This window comes from Denticeps clupeoides, unplaced genomic scaffold (assembly GCF_900700375.1).
Source record: "Denticeps clupeoides unplaced genomic scaffold, fDenClu1.1, whole genome shotgun sequence".
Lineage (NCBI taxonomy): Eukaryota > Metazoa > Chordata > Actinopteri > Clupeiformes > Denticipitidae > Denticeps > Denticeps clupeoides.
Genome location: NW_021629715.1, coordinates 117,870 through 139,757, shown reverse-complemented (window position 1 = coordinate 139,757; position 21,888 = coordinate 117,870). Strand labels below are relative to the sequence as shown.

General features: G+C 48.3%; 1 long non-coding RNA gene and 1 pseudogene across 1 annotated transcript; one reads left to right on the top strand and one right to left on the bottom strand.

Annotated features, from left to right (window-relative positions):
- Positions 1-538: 538 nt before the first annotated feature.
- On the bottom strand, positions 539-2,465 carry LOC114772531 (fibroblast growth factor 4B-like; annotated as a pseudogene).
- Positions 2,466-11,197: 8,732 nt separating this feature from the next.
- On the top strand, positions 11,198-12,219 carry LOC114772543 (uncharacterized). Its single transcript, XR_003743988.1, has 3 exons — positions 11,198-11,229; positions 11,319-11,489; positions 12,158-12,219. It is a non-coding gene; the product is annotated as an uncharacterized LOC114772543 (long non-coding RNA).
- Positions 12,220-21,888: the final 9,669 nt, after the last annotated feature.

The following is a 21,888-nucleotide window of genomic DNA, read 5'->3' as shown; positions in this document are numbered from 1 at the left end:
AGGGCGACTGAACAAACAACAGGCAGCAGACGGGCCCCTCTTTAGACTTTTCAGGATTAAAATAGTCCCGCTCCTGCCGTGCGTCCCACGCGGACTCCAGCCGGACGGGGCGGCCAAAAAACCCACAAGTGTCCTGCCCCTCGTCGCATGCCAGACGCATGCACACAAACAGCACGGCTGCTTTTTTTTTTTTACGAAGCGTCCCTCGCGCCCGGCTGGCCGAGCCGACGCTGCGCCGAGGGACGCGCTACGGTACATTCAGACGTTCTGCCGGTCACTCGGTAAGCGCCTTTCTGTTGAAGTCTCCCCGCTGTGCGTATTTACACGCGCTTCATCGGCCTGGTAAACATATTTCGCGGTAAAGCTTGCGTTTGTGCATTTCACCCCCCCCCCAAAAAAAAGCATTCGTGGCATTGCCCGGGTCGTCATTATTATTATTATTATTATTATATAATTTCGGTGGTGAAATACCCCCCCCCCCCCCCCCTGGCCGGTCCCCCAGCACACATGCAGGTTAAAGGGGGCCGACCTCAGCGTGCGGCGGGGCCTTCCGGATCCGAGCGGGACCCCGGCCGGGCCCCCACGCCGCCAGTCCTTGCAGGCGAAATGTCTTCTGAGGTAATTGGGGAAAGTCTCAGTGCCAGAGTGACGTCACCGCAAGTCAAGTGACGTCCGACCAATAAATAAGCAGCAAAAAGAAAAGCGAACCCTAGTACAACGTTCGCCATCCAAATATACATATATAACGAGAGAATAAATACATCCGCATATCAGACTAACTTGTAATGAATGTAATAAATCGTAACGTCGTCTGCGCTCCTGGTGTACAGTCTTTACCTGTGGAGCGTCCACATGTGCAAATGGGGTCGAGGTGAGTTATTAGAAGGTCACATTCTGGGCAGGAAGTGGGTGACGGTCATGGCCGTGTTGGCCCGGTTGCCCCTCTTCACCCGGCCGTGTTTGCTCAGGGCTATGTAGAAGCCTTTATAAACCGACGACTCGTAGGCGTTGTAGTTGTTGGGCAGCAGCGTCTCCTTGAACTTGCACTCGTCGCGAAAGGCGGCCTGCGGAGGAGGCGACAAGGGAGGCGGCGTGAAACCGCGCACGGGACAGCCAGCAAAGGTGCAGGATTTCACTGGCTGTAGGTGAGTTTTACCGCGTGGGTTAAATAACACACCTACAACAGAATGTACATTTACGGCATTTACCAGACGCCCTTGTCCAGAGCGAATTACAGTCAGTAGTTACAGGGACAGTCCCCCCCTGGAGACACTCAGGGTTAAGTTTCCTGCTCAGGGACACGATGGTAGTAAGTGGGGTTCGAACCTGGGTCTTCTGGTTCATAGACCAGTGTGTTACCCCACTAGGCCACTACCACCCTACAATATTCCTAAATTGGACCAGCCTGGCATGGCAGAATTTATTGCTGAATGTGACAGTGCTGGAAATCGAGGACGCGCAGGACGTGTGCACACACCTACCGTTCCGTACAGCCTCCCTCTGGCGTTCATGGCCACGAACATCTCTCGCTCACGCCGAACAGGCTGACGACCCCCCTCTCCACCGCGGAGATCTCGATCAGACCTGGCCGGGCGGAACACAGCGTCACCCAATCAGCGCCGCGGAGGAAATTAAACGGCCAATCGGCGAGCCGCGGCAATTAAGGCGCCGCGATGACGAGGGGGGTCGCTGGCGTCCGCCCCCCCCCCGGCCTGAAACGTTAGGCGACTTGTAAACTCACGGGGGTAAAAATAAGCCGCCGGCTATATTCGTCCCGGCATGCATGTCGTGGCGCAAAATATTTCGCACTAAGCGATACCGTCTGTTTTTGTGATTATTTTTGATTATGTTTCCATCGGCTTGTCCTCCCGTCCCCCCCCCCGATTAAATGTCGCCGTAATCGTGACGACGAGGACTCACTGTGCAGGTTCTCGCCGTGCGCCCCGTTGATCGTGCCGTCCGGGAGGACCTGGAGGTGGAACCCGATGCCCACGTTGCAGTACAGCCTCCGCACCCGCCTGATGCCCAGCAGTAGCCGCTGTCCCGGCCGGAGTCCGACCTGTCCCCCGACAGCCCCAGGACGGACCTGGACAGCAGGCTCTCCCACCTCCGCTCCAGCGGCGTCCGGACCGGACCCGGGCGGGACGCGGCTGCCCAGCAGGAGGCCCAGGAGGACGGCGACGGCGGCGGCGACGAGCGTCCGGTGCGCGCTGGGTACGCGGGACATACTGAGCGGCGCACCGTCTGGGCACGTGGTCAAAATGAATGGCCCTAAAAATACCGGCGTCCGCGCGTCTCCCCCTTTGGCTTATTTTTGGCGCGGAGGCAGGGCGAGTCGCGGAGGTGCGGGCGAGGAGGATGATGATGGCGGCGCCGGAGATGACCCATGTCGTGCGGCCCCGCGCCTCGCGCGCCCGCGGCCCGTGGCGGACCCCGCTGTCACCTGTCCCGGCCGGGCTGCGCATCCCGACACCGTGGCGATGACGTCACGGGGCAGGGAGGGAGGGAGGAGGAGGAGGAGGAGGAGGAGGAGGGAAAGTTGCGACCGGAGGCGACCGCGGGACGCGGCGCGCGCTTTGGGCACAGCCCAAAACGGGACGGCGGTCACGTGGTCCGGCCAGCTGCTGCCTTATTTAGAAGGAGCGTGTAAAAACGGGGCCGGCGGTCACCGGAGAGCGATGGCAGCGCCGTGAGCTGCAGGCAGGAAGTTTTCACGAGTGCCTGACGATGCCGGCCGGGCCGGTCCCGGTAACCGGTGGCCGGGGTTGCCAGGTCTTCGTCCGGGAAACGCGCAAAAAAAAAAGAAAAGGAAGAAACATGTCCAACGCTGGCCGAAACTGAGTAGTCAGGCGCAAATCACAGCGACGGCACTTCCACAGACACCAATGAAAGGCACAAACCACACTTTACTGGGTGGAAATCATAAGCAAACGCAAGTGACCGATCGAAGAACTTTATCGATCACAGTACAGTTTTTGACCAGAACGACTGCTGTTGCCAAACACTGCAGCTATGATGTCTTTTCGGCATCCTGTTCGTGACCGTCGGCCCGAGGCAGTGGTTACGGATCTTTCATTTTCTAACAGAGGGACTGAACGAGCGAGTACCCCACCCGCCGTGCGGTTCGTGGACGCGGCCAGTTCGGCGCGAAACGCGCGGTTCTGGCATCCCCGCGCTGTTTGGCGCTGGTTGGCTGTGTGCAGGATGCGTGTCCCGCTGGGAATGCCAGAGTGTCAGCACACCACGCACCAAGAACCGTGTACCGAGAACCGAGTACCGTGTACCGAGCACCGAGAACCGAGCACCGAGAACCGAGCACCGCACAACGAGAACCGAGCACCCCTCACGACGAACCGAGCACCGTGTTCACCGAGAACCGAGCACCGCGCAACCCGAAACGTTATCCGAGAACCGGCCACAGAGGGGTGGAAGAAAACTTTGTATGTCACACTATATCCTCCTATATACAGATGCATATAAAAACTAGTATATAGTAAGAAGCCATTTATCCTATCTGTGTTCCTAAGACTTTTAAATGGGTTTCATATTAAAATGATTATTTTAAAAATCATTCTTAAATATACCTTTGTGTCCTAATATTATTTATAATAATACTAGTGTGCATTTTTTCATAAAAATAACTCCGGCCCATTGTGTCTAAAACATTCTGGGATTATAGGATTTGGAAACTTGGTCACCAAAGGCCATGAGACGTACTGTACAAGAAATAAAAATGTTGTTGTAGTACCTCAAACTCTGAGGAATGGAGGATTACGGTTATTGCTTTATTTAATGTATTTTGTTTGTAGTTTGTAGAACCGGCATCCGAAGGCAAACATATCATGATGTGTTGAAAAGAATTATATCAAATATCATTTCCACCACATTCCTTGCCTGATGTGGTTGTTTTTTTTTTTTTTTTTTCCCCAATCAAAATGGGACCATAATTCACACACCTTTCACACACCAGACACACACTGACAGTTGGTTATGACTGTTGTCCAGCACCTACCCACACAAGCAGCTCTTTGTACAGGATGAAAAGTAACTGGATATCGTCGGCTTGCCAGCCTTTCAATTAGGATTTTATTAACGTGGGTTTAGTGGCTATGGGAAACAGCTGGGCAGCTCCATTAGGCGCCGATGTAGCGGGCCGGCCTTGGGCCTTAAGAACGCGGCCTTCGCCTCAGAAACCCCCAGGCGGCGGTGGCCTGGTGAAGACGGCGCACGGTTAAACCCGAGGCTGGATGCAGAGAGGTTGGTTAGGGACCGGCTACATTGCTGACTCAGCTCATCCCATAATTTCAGCGGCCAAGAAACGCTGCCAGGATGACTTCACTGTTTTTTTTTTTTGGTTTTTCTAAAATGTCAGAGAGTGTGTGTGTTGTGTGTGTGTGTGTGTGTGTCAGTCCGCGCCCTTAACATCTATCTGCAGTCACAGCAGCCCGCGTCTCCACAATCCCGCTCTCATCAAACGTCAAACAGCCGCATCAGAAGCGGCCTCTTTTTTTACGGTGAAATTCTGCCGTGTTGGTGATGCAGCATCACCCGATTCCTCCTGGCCTGAACGCTGAATGCTTCTCTGCAGTCAGCACACAGGACGTCAGGGGGGTCCAGACCACAGACAAGCCGTCACTTCAACTCCAGCCGCGAGGGGTTCGAAAGCGCTCCCGGGGGGCCCAGAGGGAACGACGCGGCGGGGCCCGGCGCGTAATGAGCAGTGGGCGTCAGCGCGATCTTCTGACCTGCAGCATCTGCAGACGCGGTCGCCAGTTCGGGCTGGGTGACCTCCTCTTCTATACTTCTACAAGATGGGATGATTGTAGGCTTGTGGGTAACAAACTTGCCTACAAACCAGTCCCGGGTTCGAACCCCACTTACTACCATCGTGTCCCTGAGCAGGACACTTAACCCTGAGTGTCTCCTGGGGGGGGACTGTCCCAGTAACTACTGACTGTAAGTCGCTCTGGATAAGGCCGTCTGGTAAATGCAATAAAATGTAAATGTCCATTGACTGATACAAGATATTTTAGCAGAGACTGTATCATCAGAAGACCCAGGTTCAAATCCCACTTACTACCATCGTGTCCCTGAGCAAGACACTTAACCCTGAGTGTCTCCAGGGGGGGGACTGTCCCTGTTAACTACTGACTGTAAGTCGCTCTGGATAAGGACGTCTGGTAATGCAATAAAATGTAAATGTCCATTTACTGATACAAGATATTTTAGCAGAGACTGTATCATCAGAAGACCCAGGTTCAAATCCCACTTACTACCATCGTGTCCCTTGAGCAAGACACTTAACCCTGAGTGTCTCCAGGGGGGGACTGTCCCAGTAACTACTGACTGTAAGTCGCCTCTGGATAAGGCATCTGTAAATGCAATAAAATGTAAATGTCCATTTACTGATACAAGATATTTTAGCAGAGACTGTATATTTGCTGTCTGTGAACCCTCTTACTTCCTGTTTTACTGTCTTATTTAAAATTTTTTTTACTACTCTCTAGGGTGGGTAGTAGTCTAGCGGGTTTAAAACACTCGCCTATGAACCAGAAGACCCAGGTTCAAACCCCACTTACTACCATCGTGTCCCCTGAGCAAGACACTTAACCCTGAGTGTCTCCAGGGGGGAACTGTCCCTGTAACTACTGACTGTAAGTCACTGTGGATAAGGGTGTCTGGTAAATAACGTAAATGTACTCTTAAACTGGCCAGAAATGTTGGAAATTTATCCACGCAGAGGCTTGTGCGGCTCTGGCCGCGGTGCGATAGCAAGGCGCTTTATTAATTAGAGCAGAAGCGGGGAGTGTCTTGAGCGTGGAGATCCAGAAGAAGGCGGCTCCTGCTGACTACAGTCACCCTCCGGCTCCCCCCTGCCTCGGCCAGCAACCAACACCGGGCCACGCTGCCCGGCCGATCCCCGGAATGCGGCGCATTCTGTGTCACATTCAGCGCCGCTCTGCACACCACGGGGGGCGTGAACTGTCCCCGGGGCGTGGCCGCAGAGTGACGGTGCGGGCGCCTCGACCCGGGGTTGTAGAATTTAAAGTGAGGCTCTGCTAGACCCCTGAAGGTGCCTTTTTGACAGTGGTGGCCCTATAGAGGGTAAGGAAGTGGACCAATGATCAAGGTACTGCTCCCCGCCCTCTCCTGCCCTCTGCCTCACTAAGGGAGATGGTTAAATGCAGGGGGACACTGTGGCGTTGTCACATGTGACAAACAATTACTTTCACTTTCGTCTGCTGTGACAAATACCACCAAGGCACCAAGCAGAGATCCATGAAGCTCCTTGAAGAACCGTAATTTACGGAAGGTTCCTCCATGGTTTGGACAGATGATGGATTGGGTTCTAGTAGCCTAGTGGGTTTTACTCTCGCCTGTGAACCAGAAGACCCAGGTTCTAATCCTGCTTACTACCATGTGTCCCTGAGCAAGACACTTAACCCTGAGTGTTTCCAGGGGGGGGACTGTCCCTGTAACTACTGATTGTAAGTCGCTCTGGATAAGGGCGGTCTGGTAAATGCCGTTAAATGTAAAATGTAAGAGCTCAAGTCCCAGGTTCAAATCCCCACATACTACCATTCATGTCCATGAGCAGGGACACTTAACCCTGAGTGTCCTCCAGGGGGGACTGTCCCTGTAGCTACTACTGTAAGGAGCTCTGGATAAGGGCACCTGGTAATATAAATGGGTAGATATAGATGTAAATGGCATTGGACCATGGTTTGGAGAATTTGGGTGGTAGTAGCCTAGTGGGTAACACACTCGCCTGTGAACCAGAAGACCCAGGTTCAAATCCCCCGTACTACCATTGTGTCCCTGAGCAAGACACTTAACCCTAAGTTGCTCCAGGGGGGCACTGTCCCCCTGTAACTACTGATTGTAAGTCGCTCTGGATAAGGCCGTCTTGGTAAATGCTGTAAATGTAGTCAACACCTCAAACCCATTGCTGCGTTCATCGAACCTCTCTTGAACCATTTTTGCAGCTTCTCTCCGCCACCTTGCCTCCTTCACACATTTTTTTTGCTCCCACCTACCCCTGGGATCGTCCTATTTTCACTGTCGGCCTGTTAAATATTTTTTTTTATGTTCACCACACCATCCACAGTCTGGTCTCTATTTCACCAGCTGCTTACTCCTGTCCTCGACCCAGGCGTGAAACACAATCCCTTTTATTCACTGCACCTGCCACCTGGTCGGAATCGGAGCGTTTTTTTTTCCTGACTGCGTGGCGGGTTCCTGCAAAGCGCTGAGCCCACGTTCTCCCAGAAAAACGCTCTCCATGACGCAGCAGAGGAAGCTCGCAGTCACTGCTGCTCTCCCCGGATCAATTCTTACCAGGTTGGACCCTGCTGGGACTGTGCAGCGGCGCTGGGTCCAACGCGTCGCCCCCTGGTGTCCAGAAGACAGACAGCAGTGTCCAGCCATCAGGCTCCTCACTGCATTGCAGCACCAGGCTGCACGTTTTTTTTTTTTTTTTTTTCCATTTGTCACAAGTGATTTTTGCCCCGAAAGCTCAAAAATGGCAAAACTGAATTCAGGACAATTGCAGCCTCAATAAAGAGCGGTGATTGGCGGTTTCGGTAATTTCACACGGACGTCTCGCCATCTGGGCGGATCTGCACTCTGCATCTCTGTCTGCATCTCTCTCCCTCTCCCACTTTCGCAGCCCGGCCGGAGAATAACCCTCCATGCCACCACGAGCCCAGACCGCCACGATCCGATCAATAAAGGCTGTCGGCCGGTGCAGAGGGAACGTGACGGGTTTTGGGAGTTTCCCATCGTCATAAGGCACAATGAGGTCCGAGCGGTGACCTCACAGGTCACCATGCTTCAGAGCTGCTGCCCTTGATGCCATTTATATCCCCGCAGTGTCTGTCACCACGCGGGGCCAACCTGTCGCTGGCCACGTGAAAGCGAAGTGATAGTGATTGGTGGTCACACGTGACACACCGCAGCACAGCACCCAGTGCTGGGCAGCCATGCACCTGCTCTGGGATTCGAACCGGCAACCTATAGCACACCTGTAGAAACCCGCGGGGCCTGCAGCCGGCAGCTCTTATCCGGCACTGATCGTCCAGTTTAGACATTAACGGATTGCTTTGACATTCAGCTCAGGCTGGAAAACGGGCGGCTCACGTCCCGTCCCCCGTCCCCCCCGGGCGAGAGTGTGTGTGCGCGCACACCAAAACGGTCCTCGAAAGCGTGCATTTATGTAGAGGAGTCTACGAAACAAACTCCGGAACACGGCGCTCCGGCGACCTCGGCGCCCACTCGGCTTCCGCGGCCTCCACTGCTGTGGCTTCGGCTGCGGTTCACCGCTGCCCTGAGCCCGGAGGTAAACTTGACCCCCCGGGGCCATTTCTGTGTTGCCGAGTCACCCGGCGTTTCCACCTCCTTCGAGGCGGCCGGATGTCCGAGACAACTGCCGCTGGCCGGGCCGCTCCATATATAGCTGGAGGATGTAGAAAATGTTCTAATTACGGGGTTCACGTGGGTGTTCAGCATCATTTTACCCCGTACAATCGATCCAGTGCAGTATTTAACAAAAAACAAACAATATATGTTGCATATATTCATTAAGTGACCCCTTTCTTCAAATTAACTGTGTTGAAGAGCAATACTGAACAGATGGAGGAGTTCTCATTAATCATCCCCGCAACGCTCAATAAGCGCGTCGAGGAGCAGTCTCTGTGCGCCCCGGCATGATTAATGGCCGCTGGAAACCAGACGCTATTGACTCCTCAGCACACCCAGGAGGCTCGGGCGCACTGCAGCGTCATCACGCCAGGGAGCGGCAGAAGAATCTGATCCGGGGGCCGATGCCACCCCCTGCACGCGGCCCCCTGGGCCACTTCCGACCGCACTGATTGGGCCTGAAAGCGGTCATTACCGCCCCTAAAGGTGTCTTTAAGCGACCCCAGAGGCAGTTTGCGGCGGTTTCCGACAGCTCCACATCTGTCTGCGATTACAGCTGGTAGACGCGCCTGTTTTATAACGTCTGTTGTGGCACACATTCCCAGAATATTATCATCATGTGACATCATGTTTGGGTGTCTATACTGCAGAGCGTAGGCGTGTTTTCCCCAGGTTCTGCTATGTATGCCCACGGTGTACTGTATAATCAAGCGAGAGAGAAAAGAAAGTTCACAGTTTACTGGTGCCCACGACTGTCTGATTCCCTGGCACCAGACATGAAGGAAAATCCAACTCGTGCGTTCAGTTATTTGGAGAACAATGATGCTTTGGCGATGGCTTCTGTAGAATAAGAAGCCATTGATCTTCTGTGTGGCAAAACCACCTGCACACTGACGGCCCCTCGAAAACCTTTCCAGAGCCCCGGAGCAAAAAAGGGAGCTGGGATTGCCACCCCAGGATGTGCCACCTTCTTGTCACTCAGTGGCGTTTAGACCCAATGAACCACATGAACCTCGAAAGCCTGGTGGCTGCCGCCCCCTGCCGGACGAAGCGTCCAGTTACAGCGCAGCAGGAAAGACAGCGCCATGTGAAACACGTACATGACACATGACAACGACTAACTAACTGGATATTAATTACCGACGTAGTCAGCAAATTATGCTCACATAAGGTCGACAAGATTTGCGTCTGAGATAATACAGATATACCAGATAATCGTAATCCAGTGGCTCAGCGACACGGTTGCTTTCCGAACCACAGATTCGACAAAAACAACAGCAATTGACAAATGTACAATAATATAATCGTATAATGCTTTTAGTTCATGTAAATATATATATTTCAGTATATATTTACAATAAAATTTATTGTACGTTACAGATGATTATTTTTCCAATATGGAATCTGCGTCTCACAAGAATCCGGTGAATTGACTCTGTTTGGTTTCGGGCGGGTTTGCTGTTTCGTGGCGAGGAGTTAGATGTACAGCTTTTTTATTCGATTTTATTCACTCTGCCTTATTTTCCGGCCTTTGGTCGACCGCGTATGAAGTCCGGAGTCTGCAGCAAATGGCATGGAGCGACCGTCGAGGTGATTCCTGCACATTTCGCCCTGAATGTGGAGAAATCCTAACAGGCTTGCTTTTACCGAGCAGTCTTGGCAATTTGATTATTAGCTACGCGTGCATGGTTCATAAATATGATAAAGTGCCTCGTTTATTGGTATAAAAAACGCATTTCAATAATGTTTGATTGAAAGATCTCTCCCAGGATATCTTAATCCGGAAGTACATTTCTTCTTGACTTTTTTTGTCTTTTTTTTTTTTTTTTTACAGAAACAAGAGGACCGTTAATTATTCGGACTTCCTCGACGACGACGGTAGGGCTCCTGTCTTATTAAAACTGGGCTCTTCTCTGTTATTAATCCGTTTTGTTGTTCTTCTGGCTGGTGCGAATCAGACGAGGATTTCGCTGATGCCAAGACGCCTCCGGTCAAGAAGGCCCGGCCGAGAGAACCGGAGGTGAAAAGGAGCAGCAAGGCCGAGGGCCAGGAAGGGCCACCGCCGGCTCCAGGCCGCGAGGAGAGGTACGAGCCTCCTTCACGCCGGCCCGGCCTGCCGGCACCCTTCTGTCTTACTAGGCAGTGGTGGCCCAGCGGTTAAGGAAGCGGCCCCGTAATCAGAAGGTTGCCGGTTCGAATCCCGAGGTGCCACTGAGCAAAAGCACCGTCCCCACACACTGCTCCCCGGGTGCCTGTCATGGCTGCCCTCTGCTCACTCAGAGTGATGGGTTAAATGCAGAGGACACATTTCACTGTGTTCACCGTGTGCTGTGCTGCTGTGTATCACATGTGACAATCACTTCACTTTCACTTTTCTGTTCCTGTTGTTTTCAAGGGCGTCCCTGGAGGATTTGGAGGCGGCGCTCGCGCTCTCTTTGCTCCAGGCTCCAGAGACACGCGATGAAGGTTTCAGACTCGCCGCCATTGATTCGATGTGACGTGCTCTTTTTAATCTGGTTTAATCGAACGCGTCCGTGCTTTAGCAGTGAAAATCCCCGACGACCCCAGCGCCCAGGCTGAGCGGCTGATGCGGCTCACCAACTGCAGCGTGGACGCCAGTCTCCATGGTAACACATCATCGCCTTTGCCGCGTTCGCACTGCCCGGCGTGCAGGTGTTCTGGTGGGACCGTGAATGCTGTCTTCTGGCCCTCAGGTCTGGATAGGATCACGCCGGAGCAGACGGGTTCCGGGAGGAAGAAACGCGCGGGAACGATGGCGGGATGAAGAATACGAACCTCGAGACGGATCAGGTGACCGCACGCTGCATCGCGGCGCACTCACCGCGGCTTACAAGAGCCTTTGTCGACCGTAACAGGAGGTTTTCCCATCTGTTGTGCAGAGCCTGAGAGTGACGCGGACTCCGATTTCACTGACGAGGAGAGCGAAGATGAGGGGTTCACTGCAAAAAAAGGCCAGAAGAAGGCAGCGCGTGTGACTGCGAGAACAGTGAAGAGGTGCAGAAATGAACGGAAGCCCACGAAAGCCTCCAAAGCCAGAGCAAGAAGCGCAGGTACGTCGGAACGCGGCGCTGTGCAGCAGCCTCCTTCGTTGTGTCCGTGGAGCCTTAAAAAGCCTTAAATTCGATTTTCCAAAATTAAGCTTTAAAAATGAATCCTTAAATGTCGAGCTCAATGGTCTTAAGATACTGCAGAAAATCTAACCAACAAGATAACTTTTTTTTTTTTTTTTTGCTTTGTTTTTTTGGTGGTAATCATCTGTAAAAAAAAAAAAAAAAAAAAATCTTCTAATTGACTTTTTGCGTTTTTGGGTCGGAATGAGCGGAACTGACAACATTTTGGGGACTTTTTCACGTTTGAACATTATCAGGGTGTTGCTGGTAGCCACGATAGTCATGGGGAAATGCAATTTTAATTGCTTAAAACCAATTGAAGTGATTGTCACATGTGATACACAGCAGCACAGCACACAGTGACACAGCACACAGTGACACATTTAAACCATCACCCTGAGTGAGCAGTGGGCGGCCATGACAGGCGCCCGGGGAGCAGTGTGTGGGGACGGTGCTTTGCTCAGTGGCACCTCAGTGGCACCTTGGCGGATCGGGATTCGAACCGACAACCTCCTGATTACAGGGCCGCTTCCTTAACCGCTAGGCCACCACTGCCTGAATTCATGCAATTGTAATTTAATTAATCGTAACCTACGTTTTCAATGCAGGACCCCCAGCCGGCAGCAGTCCTGTCACCCAGCCAAGAACTGTCCCGAGGACTACTCCCACCACACCACCTGCCTGTCTAGCAGTCCGGCCGGGAGCCGGGTACCAAAGTGGAATCCTCCAGGTGACACCGAAGCGACCCGTCTCTTCCCAGACCTCTGTCATTTTCAGCAACATCAGCTTTTAAACAGTCCAGACTTGGACATGTTTTCATCCTCCTGTCCCCGTGTGGACCGCAGGAGGGAGCTGCTCAAAAACGCCACATGCAGTCCTAGTCCTAGTCCTAGTCCTAGGGGCCTGTTTTCAAAGTGAGTTGGGTTTGTTTGCTAAAGTCGGACCAGGGACATTCTCTGAACTTGCATAAATATGGAGGTAAAAGCAGGAAAGAACTGCTTGCGGAATGCCTGTGTCTAGAAGAGGCCACACTCGTCTCCTCTCAAACTCACCATCTCGGATTATCCGCACTTTAATTAAGCAATTCTGACTGGCCAACTGGCGAATCCGACATTTCTGAACGCAGCCAGCTCTCCCAAAATAAAGGCGGTCCTGTAGCGCCCCCCACTGTCCATCTGTAGGTAATAGTTTAATAGGTGCGTCTTTTTATTAAAAATGTAACACAACTGTCAGCTACGTGTGTGCATTTTGTAAACAGCATGTACAACAGACCTTTACATGCTTGTCGGTATGTTTTTAGTTGTGTGTGTTTTCAATCTTTTTAATGGCGCAAATTTGAAACTCTCTGCGTCTGGCCTGTTTTATTTTTCCTTTTAGGGCAGACGGATGCAGTCATGGTATGATGAGAAGTCGTTTTTGTAATTCTTCCTCTCAGGTCAGGTTGGAAGGAGCCCCAGTGCCTCTCCGGGCTCTCAGTGAAGTCCCCTGGACAGGGCCTACGCCTGGGACTGTCGCGCCTGGCGAGGGTTAAGCCTCTGCACCCCAACGGAGCAGCTCATCACCCCCCACATCCTTTCCCAAATGCGGTGATATGAAATTATTCATATCTAAGACTGGAGAGGATCTCAGCTGCTTCTGCTTTTTAATTGTTTGTCCCATTTTAATGTGTGGCTGATCGTTCATGTGTATGCAAAACATAAAGCATACTGAAACTTCAACTTAGAGGTTGACTCCCCTTTGTAGATAGCACACCCTCCCTGTAATCACATTTACTGTCACAGTACAGTGACAATAAAAATTGTGGTAAACATTGTGTGGTTTGGATGTTCAGATGATGTTGGTACATCATCAACATAAAGTATACTGAGGACGATCAGCAGATTCCTTTCAAATATTGGGTATGGAATATTTAAATAATTTTCTGTTTGTACAGAGAGATTAAAATGTGCATGTTGGTGCTTGTAAACAAGTTCAGTTCTACCTACCTTCAGTGTCTCCTTACTTTACTTGGCAGAAGCTTTTATCCACAGCAACTAACAAGGAGGAGACACCAGCAATTCTCATTCGGTGTCTATAGATTTTGAGTTACAAAACTGAGAGCCCTGATACGGCCCAACTTGTCAGAAAAAAAGAACATGCTCGGAAATACTTTTTGAACAAGTGGGTTTCAGCTGCTTCTTAAAGGTGGTAGTAGTCTCGGCTAGTCGAATGGAGCAGGGCAAGTTGTCCCACCAGCCAGGGACAACAAAGGAGAACAGAGTCGATTGGGACCGGAGACCCTGTGAAGAGTGGATTTTCAGTCTCGTTTCGTGTGCAGATCTGAGAGGGCGTGCAGGAGTGTAACTGCTAGTAGTGTGTTGGTGTAAGAGGGTGCACTTCCATTTACAGCTCTGTAGGCAGCATCAAGGATTTAAAGTCGATGCGAGCAGCTACCGGGAGCCGGTGGAGAGAGGTGAGAAGAGGCGGGATGTGGGTGTGTTTTGGCTGGTTGAAGTCCACATTTTGGACCATCTGGAGGGGTTTTATGGTGACTGCAGAGGCTCCAGCCAGGAGTGAGTTACAATAGTCTAGTTTAGAGAGGACCGTTGCCTGGACGAGGAGCTGTGTAGCCTGTTGTGAAAGAAAAGGCCGAATCTTGCAGATGTTGTAGAGGATTCCACATCTGCAAGGCTGCGCTCTGGAAATCGCCGTGAGTTCAGGCCGAAACAGACATGGTCCCACCACACCGCCCGTGTCTAGTAGTCGGCAGGGAGTGGAATCCTCCAGACCCATCTCGTCCCAGACTTTTGTCAATATCGGCTTTAAAACAGTGCAGACTTGGAATTAGAGACAGCATTGGGTACTTTTTTATCCTGCTGTCCCCATGTGGACAGCTGGAGGGAGCAGCTCACAAACACCACATGCAGTCTTAGGGCACTATTTTCAAGGCGAGTTGGGTTTGCTTGAGTCGGACCAGGGACGTTCTTTGAAATTGCGTAAATCTGTAGGTAATAGCAGAATTGCTTGCGGAATGCCAACACTTTTCCAGCATCGTGCTGGAAATGCGGTGATGTGCCCAAATGCGGTGATATGAAATTATTCATATCTAGGACTGGAGAGGATCTCAGATGCTTCTACTTTTTAGTGTTTTTCCCATTTTAATGTGTGGCTGATCGTGCATGTGTATGCAAACATAAAGCAATACTGAAACTTCAACTTAGAGGTTGACTCCCCTTTGTAGATAGCACACCCTCCCTGTAATCACATTTACTGTCACAGTACAGTGACAATAAAAATTGTGGTAAACATTGCATGGTTTGGATGTTTAGATTGTGTTGGTACATCAACATAAAATATACTGAGGACGATCAGCAGATTCCTTTCAAATATTTGGGTATGGAATATATTTAAATAATTTTTTTTCTTCAACCCAGTGTTTGTACAGAGAGATTAAAATGTGCATGTTGGTGCTTGTAAACAAGTTCAGTTCTACCTACCTTCAGTGTCTCCTTACTTACTGAGAAGCTTTTATCCACAGCAACTAACAAGGAGGAGACACCAGCAATTCTCATTCGGTGTCTATAGATTTTGAGTCTTAGGGCACTATTTTCAAGGCGAGTTGGGTTTGCATGAGTCGGACCAGGGACGTTCTTTGAAATTGCGTAAATCTGTAGGTAAAAGCAGAATTGCTTGCGGAATGCCAACACTTTTCCAGCATGGAGCACCGTGCCATAATGCCAAAGCGAGAACTAAGTGGCTCGGGGAACAAAACATTGAAATTTGTGGGTCCGTGGCCAGGAAAGTCCCCGGACCTTAATCCAATTGAAAATCCTCAAGGGTGGACAAACAAAAACCAACAAATTCTGACAAACTCCAAGCTCTCATTATGAAGAAATGGGTCGCCATCGGTCAGGATTTGGCCCAGAAGTTGATTGACAGCATGCCAGGGTGAATTGCAGAGGTCTTGGGGAAAAAATTGGTCAAACACTGCTAATATTGACTCTTAAACTTGCTGTAATTGTTAATAAAAGCCTTTTAAAACCTATAAATTTTTGTAATTACACGTCAATACACAACAGAAACAAGTGACAAAAAGATCTAAAAAACTTTCAAGCAGCAAACTTTGTGAAAAACAGTATTTGTGTCATTCTCAAAACTTTTGGCCATGACTGTACATTCTATGCTTGTCACGATACCGATTCTAAGGATGGTATTCGATACTATTTTCCATACTACAGGGGGAGGAAATACAAACACAGGATTTTTTTACTAATTTAATTTTTTTTTAATTATTAGAATATTTAAAAAGTCAGAACACCATATACTACATAAATAAATTAATGAATAAATACATTGAAAAATAGATAATAGTCCAACAGTATCAATAAATGCATGGATAATATGAAAAAAAAGATGGTCTCAATTCAAATCAAACTGCGAATTTTGGTGTGGCTGGTGAGAACGTGCACCAAATGACATGTACCAGTGCATCAGCATATTACGTTGAAGCCGCAACCTCGATACATATTCAAAGTGTATGCTTTGCTTGGCAAATACAAGCAAATTAATATAAAATCGCCAGGGCAACAGCCATCATGTCCCTCTAATTTCACACAAACACAGTCCACAGCAGCAGATCTGCTTCCTGTATTTATTGTTGCTCCCGCTGCGATACCAATCAGTTGAGAGAACGTTCAGTGATTGCCATTGTGAAACACTGCAGCACAGCACACGGTGACACAACACAATGTGTCCTCTACATTTCACCATCACCTTGGTGAGCAGTGGGCAAAGGCTCCCGGGATGGCACTTTGCTCAGTGACAAAAGATCTAAAACATGCCTCATTCTCCGCCACTAAGATGTTCTACCATAACCATCAGAGAAGGTGGTCCAAATTTCTCTTAATTACATCCCCTTACAAAGTAATTAATCCAATCAGTACATCTATTTACTGCTCCATCAAAAGAGCACACTCTTATACCCAGCTCCAATTTGGTCTTGAGCTTTAAACTTGGTGGTAGCAGCCTAGTGTGTAACACACTCGCCTGTGAACCAGAAGACCCAGGTTCAAATCCCGCTTACTACCATTGTGTCCCTGAGCAAGACACTTAACCCTGAGTGTCTACAGGGGGGGGACTGTCCCTGTAACTACTGATTGTAAGTTGCTCTGGATAAGGGCGTCTGATAAATGCTGTAAATGTAAATTTGTCAGGTAGCCCACAGGATACCCCAATAGCATCTATAAATATGTGTGGATCCAGAGAACTCCCCCCGCCCACCTGCCATGACCCCTCCAGCTGAGAGCAGATAGAAAGGCATGAGCAAGTGGGTTCATGCACAGCTTCCCATCCAGGATTTGGCCAAGGAAGGTCGGAGTCTGCAATCCTTGGTATGCTCTTTTAGCACTATGGTCCAAAAAAACAATCAGGAGAATGTCAGAATTTTATGTAATATCTATCAATAGGTAATTTACAAACATCCTTTCCACCCTTTCACGTCTCCAATGAAGCATGTATGGTTACCAGAATAACTGGTCATGTTCCTAAGTCTAGGGGTCTAAGAAACATGACAAGGTTGTGGAGAGGACGATGTCCACTATTACACACACAACCAAACAAAGCATACAAACAGTGCTTTTATTCACAGTGAGCTAACAGGTTCAATAAAACAGTGAACTCAGCACAGCTAACCAACATCAGTACAGTAAAAGAAGGCGCTGGTCCAGCGGGGACAACTCAAACATGCACAAAAGTTAACAAAAAGGGGCACATAAAGCTAACAGGCTAACACAGGCTAACAACAAAGGGTCTATCACACAAAGCATCAAGACACACAGATCTCCTGGACCCTGGGGACCTCCCAAAAGAATGGGCACTGTGCGTACCTAGACAGCAACAACATTCATGAAGTATATCAATCGGAATATATTTAACACTTACACACGCACATGCGTACACATTGCACAAACAATACAAAATGTATAAATACATTATAATTTTTCTTCGTCTAACACCTAACAATCTCTGAGCATGCTCTTCACTGACAAGTCTGAGCCTTATCAGGGCTCTTAGTTTGTAAACTCAATATTCTATAGAAATCGAACGAGAATTGCTGGTGTCTTCCTCTTGTAAGTCGCTTTGGATAAAAGCGTCTGCTAAATAAAGTAAGTAAAAGGAATTTAGACCTCATCAAAGCACTGAGAGAGTGCTGGTTAAAGTGGTTAATGACCTGACCTGCTGTTGGCCTCTGATCAAGGCCGCATCTCGCTGCTTGTCCTGCTTGACCTGAGTGCAGAGTTTGACACTATTGATCACGCTACTCTCCTCAACAGGTTAGAGAATGTTGTTGATATTAAGGGAATAGCCCTTGTATGGTTCAGATATCTGACCAATCGGCATCAGTTTGTGGACATCAATGGTGATTCGTCTTCACATAGTAAAGTAGAGTTTGGTGTTCCACAAGGTTCTGTCCTAGGTCTGTTGCTATTTTTCTTATACATGTTACCTTTAGGTCACGTCATTCACAAACATTGCTATGCTGAAGACACACAGTTGTATCTGTCAGCAATGCCAGACGAGAGGCAGCAGCTGAACTGAATAGAGAATTGTCTGAAGGACATTAGACAGTGGATGCTCCCCAATGTTCTTCTGTTAAATCCTGATAAGAGAGAAGCTCAAGCAGCCAGACACAACTGACTACATCATAACCCTGGATAGACTTTCTATCTCACCAAGTACTGAAGTAAAGGATCTAGGTGTCCTCATTGATGCAGGTCTCTCATTAGATTCGCAAGTAGATAATATCAGTAGGATGGCATTCTTTCACCTTAGAAATATTACAAAGATAAGAAACATCATCTCAATGCATGATGCAGAAAAGTTGGTCCATGTATTTATTACATCAAGGTTAGATTACCGCAACGCATTACTGTCTGGATGCTCTAGTAGGTGCATGAGTAAACTCCAGCTAGTTCAGAATGCTGCAGCCAGAGTTCTAACTAGAACTAGGAAATTTGACCACATCTGGCAGTCGGACACTAATAAAAGTCTGTTGCTGGGTATGAGACGAATGATCAACGAGATGCTAACCAACATCATTGACAAATTTGAATACCTTTATTTCCAAAACTGTCTGAAGGGAGATAACGGTGGCTCTGGAAGTTTTTGAAGGCAGACTGGCTGCACATGCACATTGCTAATCTAGTGATTGATCATGATGGTAAGATAACTGAGCTCCAAGCTAATGTTAGCGCGCTAACGGCACAGGTCGATTACCTGTCCAAGAGATGTGAAGACCTGGAAAGTCGCTCCAGATTGAATAATGTTCGCTTGGTGCGACTCCCAGAAGGTCTGGAGGGCCCACGGCCAACAGAGTTTGTGGCTCAATTCCTGCAGGACCTACTTGGACTGGGTGAGAAACCTGTGCTGGATCGTGCCCAATGTACTTTTTACGTCCCTTGGCCCAAAGATGGTGAACAGCAGCATCCCGTCAAATGCTACAGATTCAAACAGTCTCGGCAAAACCTCTGATCCCCTGGAAATTAACAAAGCTTTTAAGGAATTTTCTGTCTCTTTACTCCTCTGATCTTACATCTTCTCCTGCTGAGTTTGATCATTTATTTGACAAATTGCATATTCCCTCCATTGACCAATCCGTTGCTGAGGATTTAGAGAAACCAGTTACCAGAACTTAGAACGGCACTGATGTCTCAACAAAGCGGAAAATCTATTTTATAGAAAGTTCTGGGATAAACTGGACCCATTATAACTAGACATGTATAATGAATCTTTTGACTCTGGCTGCCTTCCTCAAACCCTTTCACAATCTACCATCTCACTGCTTTTAAAAAAGGGCCAAATTCTGTTGTGGCCATCGCCTCAACTAGGCAGGGTCGCCCCTTAAGCCCGTTATTATTTGCGCTGCAGTTGAACCTCTTTCAATTGCACTTAGGTCTAATACTCAGATTACTGGAATTGTTAGGAATGGGCGGGAGGTGAGAGTGTCCCTTTATGCAGATGGTCTCTTGTTATGTATCTCTAACCTACCAATTTCTCTTCAAGCATTCTCTCAGATTTCTGGTTATAAATTGAATTTGAATAAAAGTGAATTCTTTCCCATTAGTATTGCTGCTAAGAATTACCCTCTTTATAGCTTACTCTTCAACATTGGCCACCATGACTTTACATATCTTGGAGTCTGTGTCACCACTAAATTTCAGGATCTTTTAAAGGCAAATTTTGTTTTGAGAGGATTGTGAACGGTGGTCCATTCTTAATCTGTCAGTGTTAATACGGCGAAAATGAATATTCTACCATGTTTTTCTTACTTATTTCAATGCATACAAATATTTCTGCCTCAGTCATTTTTTCAGAAATTGACTCTGTGATCTCTGAGTTTATCTGGAACAAGAAGGTTTGTAAATACTACGCAGACAGTATTTACAAAGACCAAGAAAACTTGGTGGGTTAGCCTTACCACATTTCAGGTTATATTATTGGGCATCTAATATTAGGATCCCCAAATACTGGCTTCAGTCCGAAGCATCAGAGGATCAAATCAATTGGTTGGCAATAGAAGCAAATTTGGTCAAACCTGTGTCTCTGAAGGCTTTAGTGTACTCTCCTGTTGTCTTCCACTTTACCTTATACCAAGAATAGGATTGGTCTATACTTCTCTCAGAATCTGGGCGGAGCTTAAACGTTACTTTGGGTTACAAACTTCTTGCGCCTACGCCCCGCTGGCTGCAAATCACAATTTCCTCCATCTTTGGTTGATGATCTGTTCTCTATGTGGTCAAAAGCTGGCATTCCTTGGTCTAAAGACCTATAAATAGACAATGTATTTGCCTCTTTCTCACAACTGCTTCATAAATATTCTCTTCCTCAGCATCATTTCTTTAGATACTTGCAGGTGAGTAGCTTTGCTCATCATTCTTTCCCCATATTTACCAATCTACCCACAGACTCTGTATTAGATGACCTTCTTAAACCAACTCCATCTCTGAAAGGTCCAGTTTGTTGTATTTATAATCAAATTTTTAATTTATGCGCCAATTCACTAACCCCTCTGAAGATACTTTGGGAGGAGGATTTGGGACAGGAAATTCCTGATGAGATTTGGGAGGAGGTTCTGCTGCGAGTTCATGGATCATCCATTTGCGATAGACTTGGCCTCATACAGCTTAAGATCTTACACCGTTCATATTACACTAAGGTGCGGTTGACACAAATCTATGAGGGCGTCAGTCCATTGTGTGACCGATGTCAGCAGTCCTATGCCAATATTATTCATATGTTCTGGCTTTGCCCTTCTTTACACCAGTACTGGACTGAGATATTGTCAGGATTTGTGGGGGAAAAGAGAAGAGGGGCATTGTTTGGGGTTTTCTCCTCACCTCCTTCGCTGTCTGCCCATCAAAGGGACTTTTCTACCTAACTGGCGAGAAGATTAATTATGACAAACTAGAAATCCTCTAAACCTCCCAACCGAATTCACTGGATACGAGATAATCTTTGTTTCGTTAAACTGGAAAGGACGCGACTTTCCCTTTTCTCGATCTGGTTCAGAGTAAGAATTTCTGGGTGGAGCTCTGCAGTGGTGGGTTTAAATTTTCTCCATTTGTTTTTGTATAGGTTGATTATGGGGGTGATTGTAGGCTGTTTTTGTGTGTGTAGTATCTGTACATATACATATAGATATTCTCCTTGGTTGTTTTATTTAATTATTATTATTTATGTTTATTGGGGTCTAGAGTGGGATATTGTTTGAGCTGTGTTGTTTTGTAACCTCTTGAGAATATTGTTATTGCTCATGCTCTGATTCCAATAAATACAATCACACTGATGATGTCCAATTTGTGATCAACAGTCACAGTCTGTGTGTCAATAAGTCAGTTTTCCTTCAAATCTTGTTAAAATATGTATTGTAAATCACTTTGGTTGACTGCTGCGGCTTTTAAATGTGCTCAATAAAGACAACTCATACAAAATGCAGCAGCACGACTGATCTTCAACCTTCCCAAATTCTCCCACACCGCCCCTCTGCTACGTTCCCTCCACTGGCTCCCAGTACCTGCACGCATCAGGGTCAAAATACTGATGCTGGCCTACAAAGCCAAACATGGAGTAGCACCATCCTACCTCACAGCCCTTATTACACCTCACACTACTACCTCGTATACTCCGAGCCTCCAGTACTGCTTGCCTGGTCCCTCCATCTCTGAAGGTACAAGGAAGACGCTCATCTAGACTCTTCTCTGTCTTGGCCCCTCGGTGGTGGAATGAACTTCCAGCTCAGTCACTGAGCACCTTCAAACGACATCTCTTTAGAGAATATTTAGATTAACTTGTAACTTTCTTA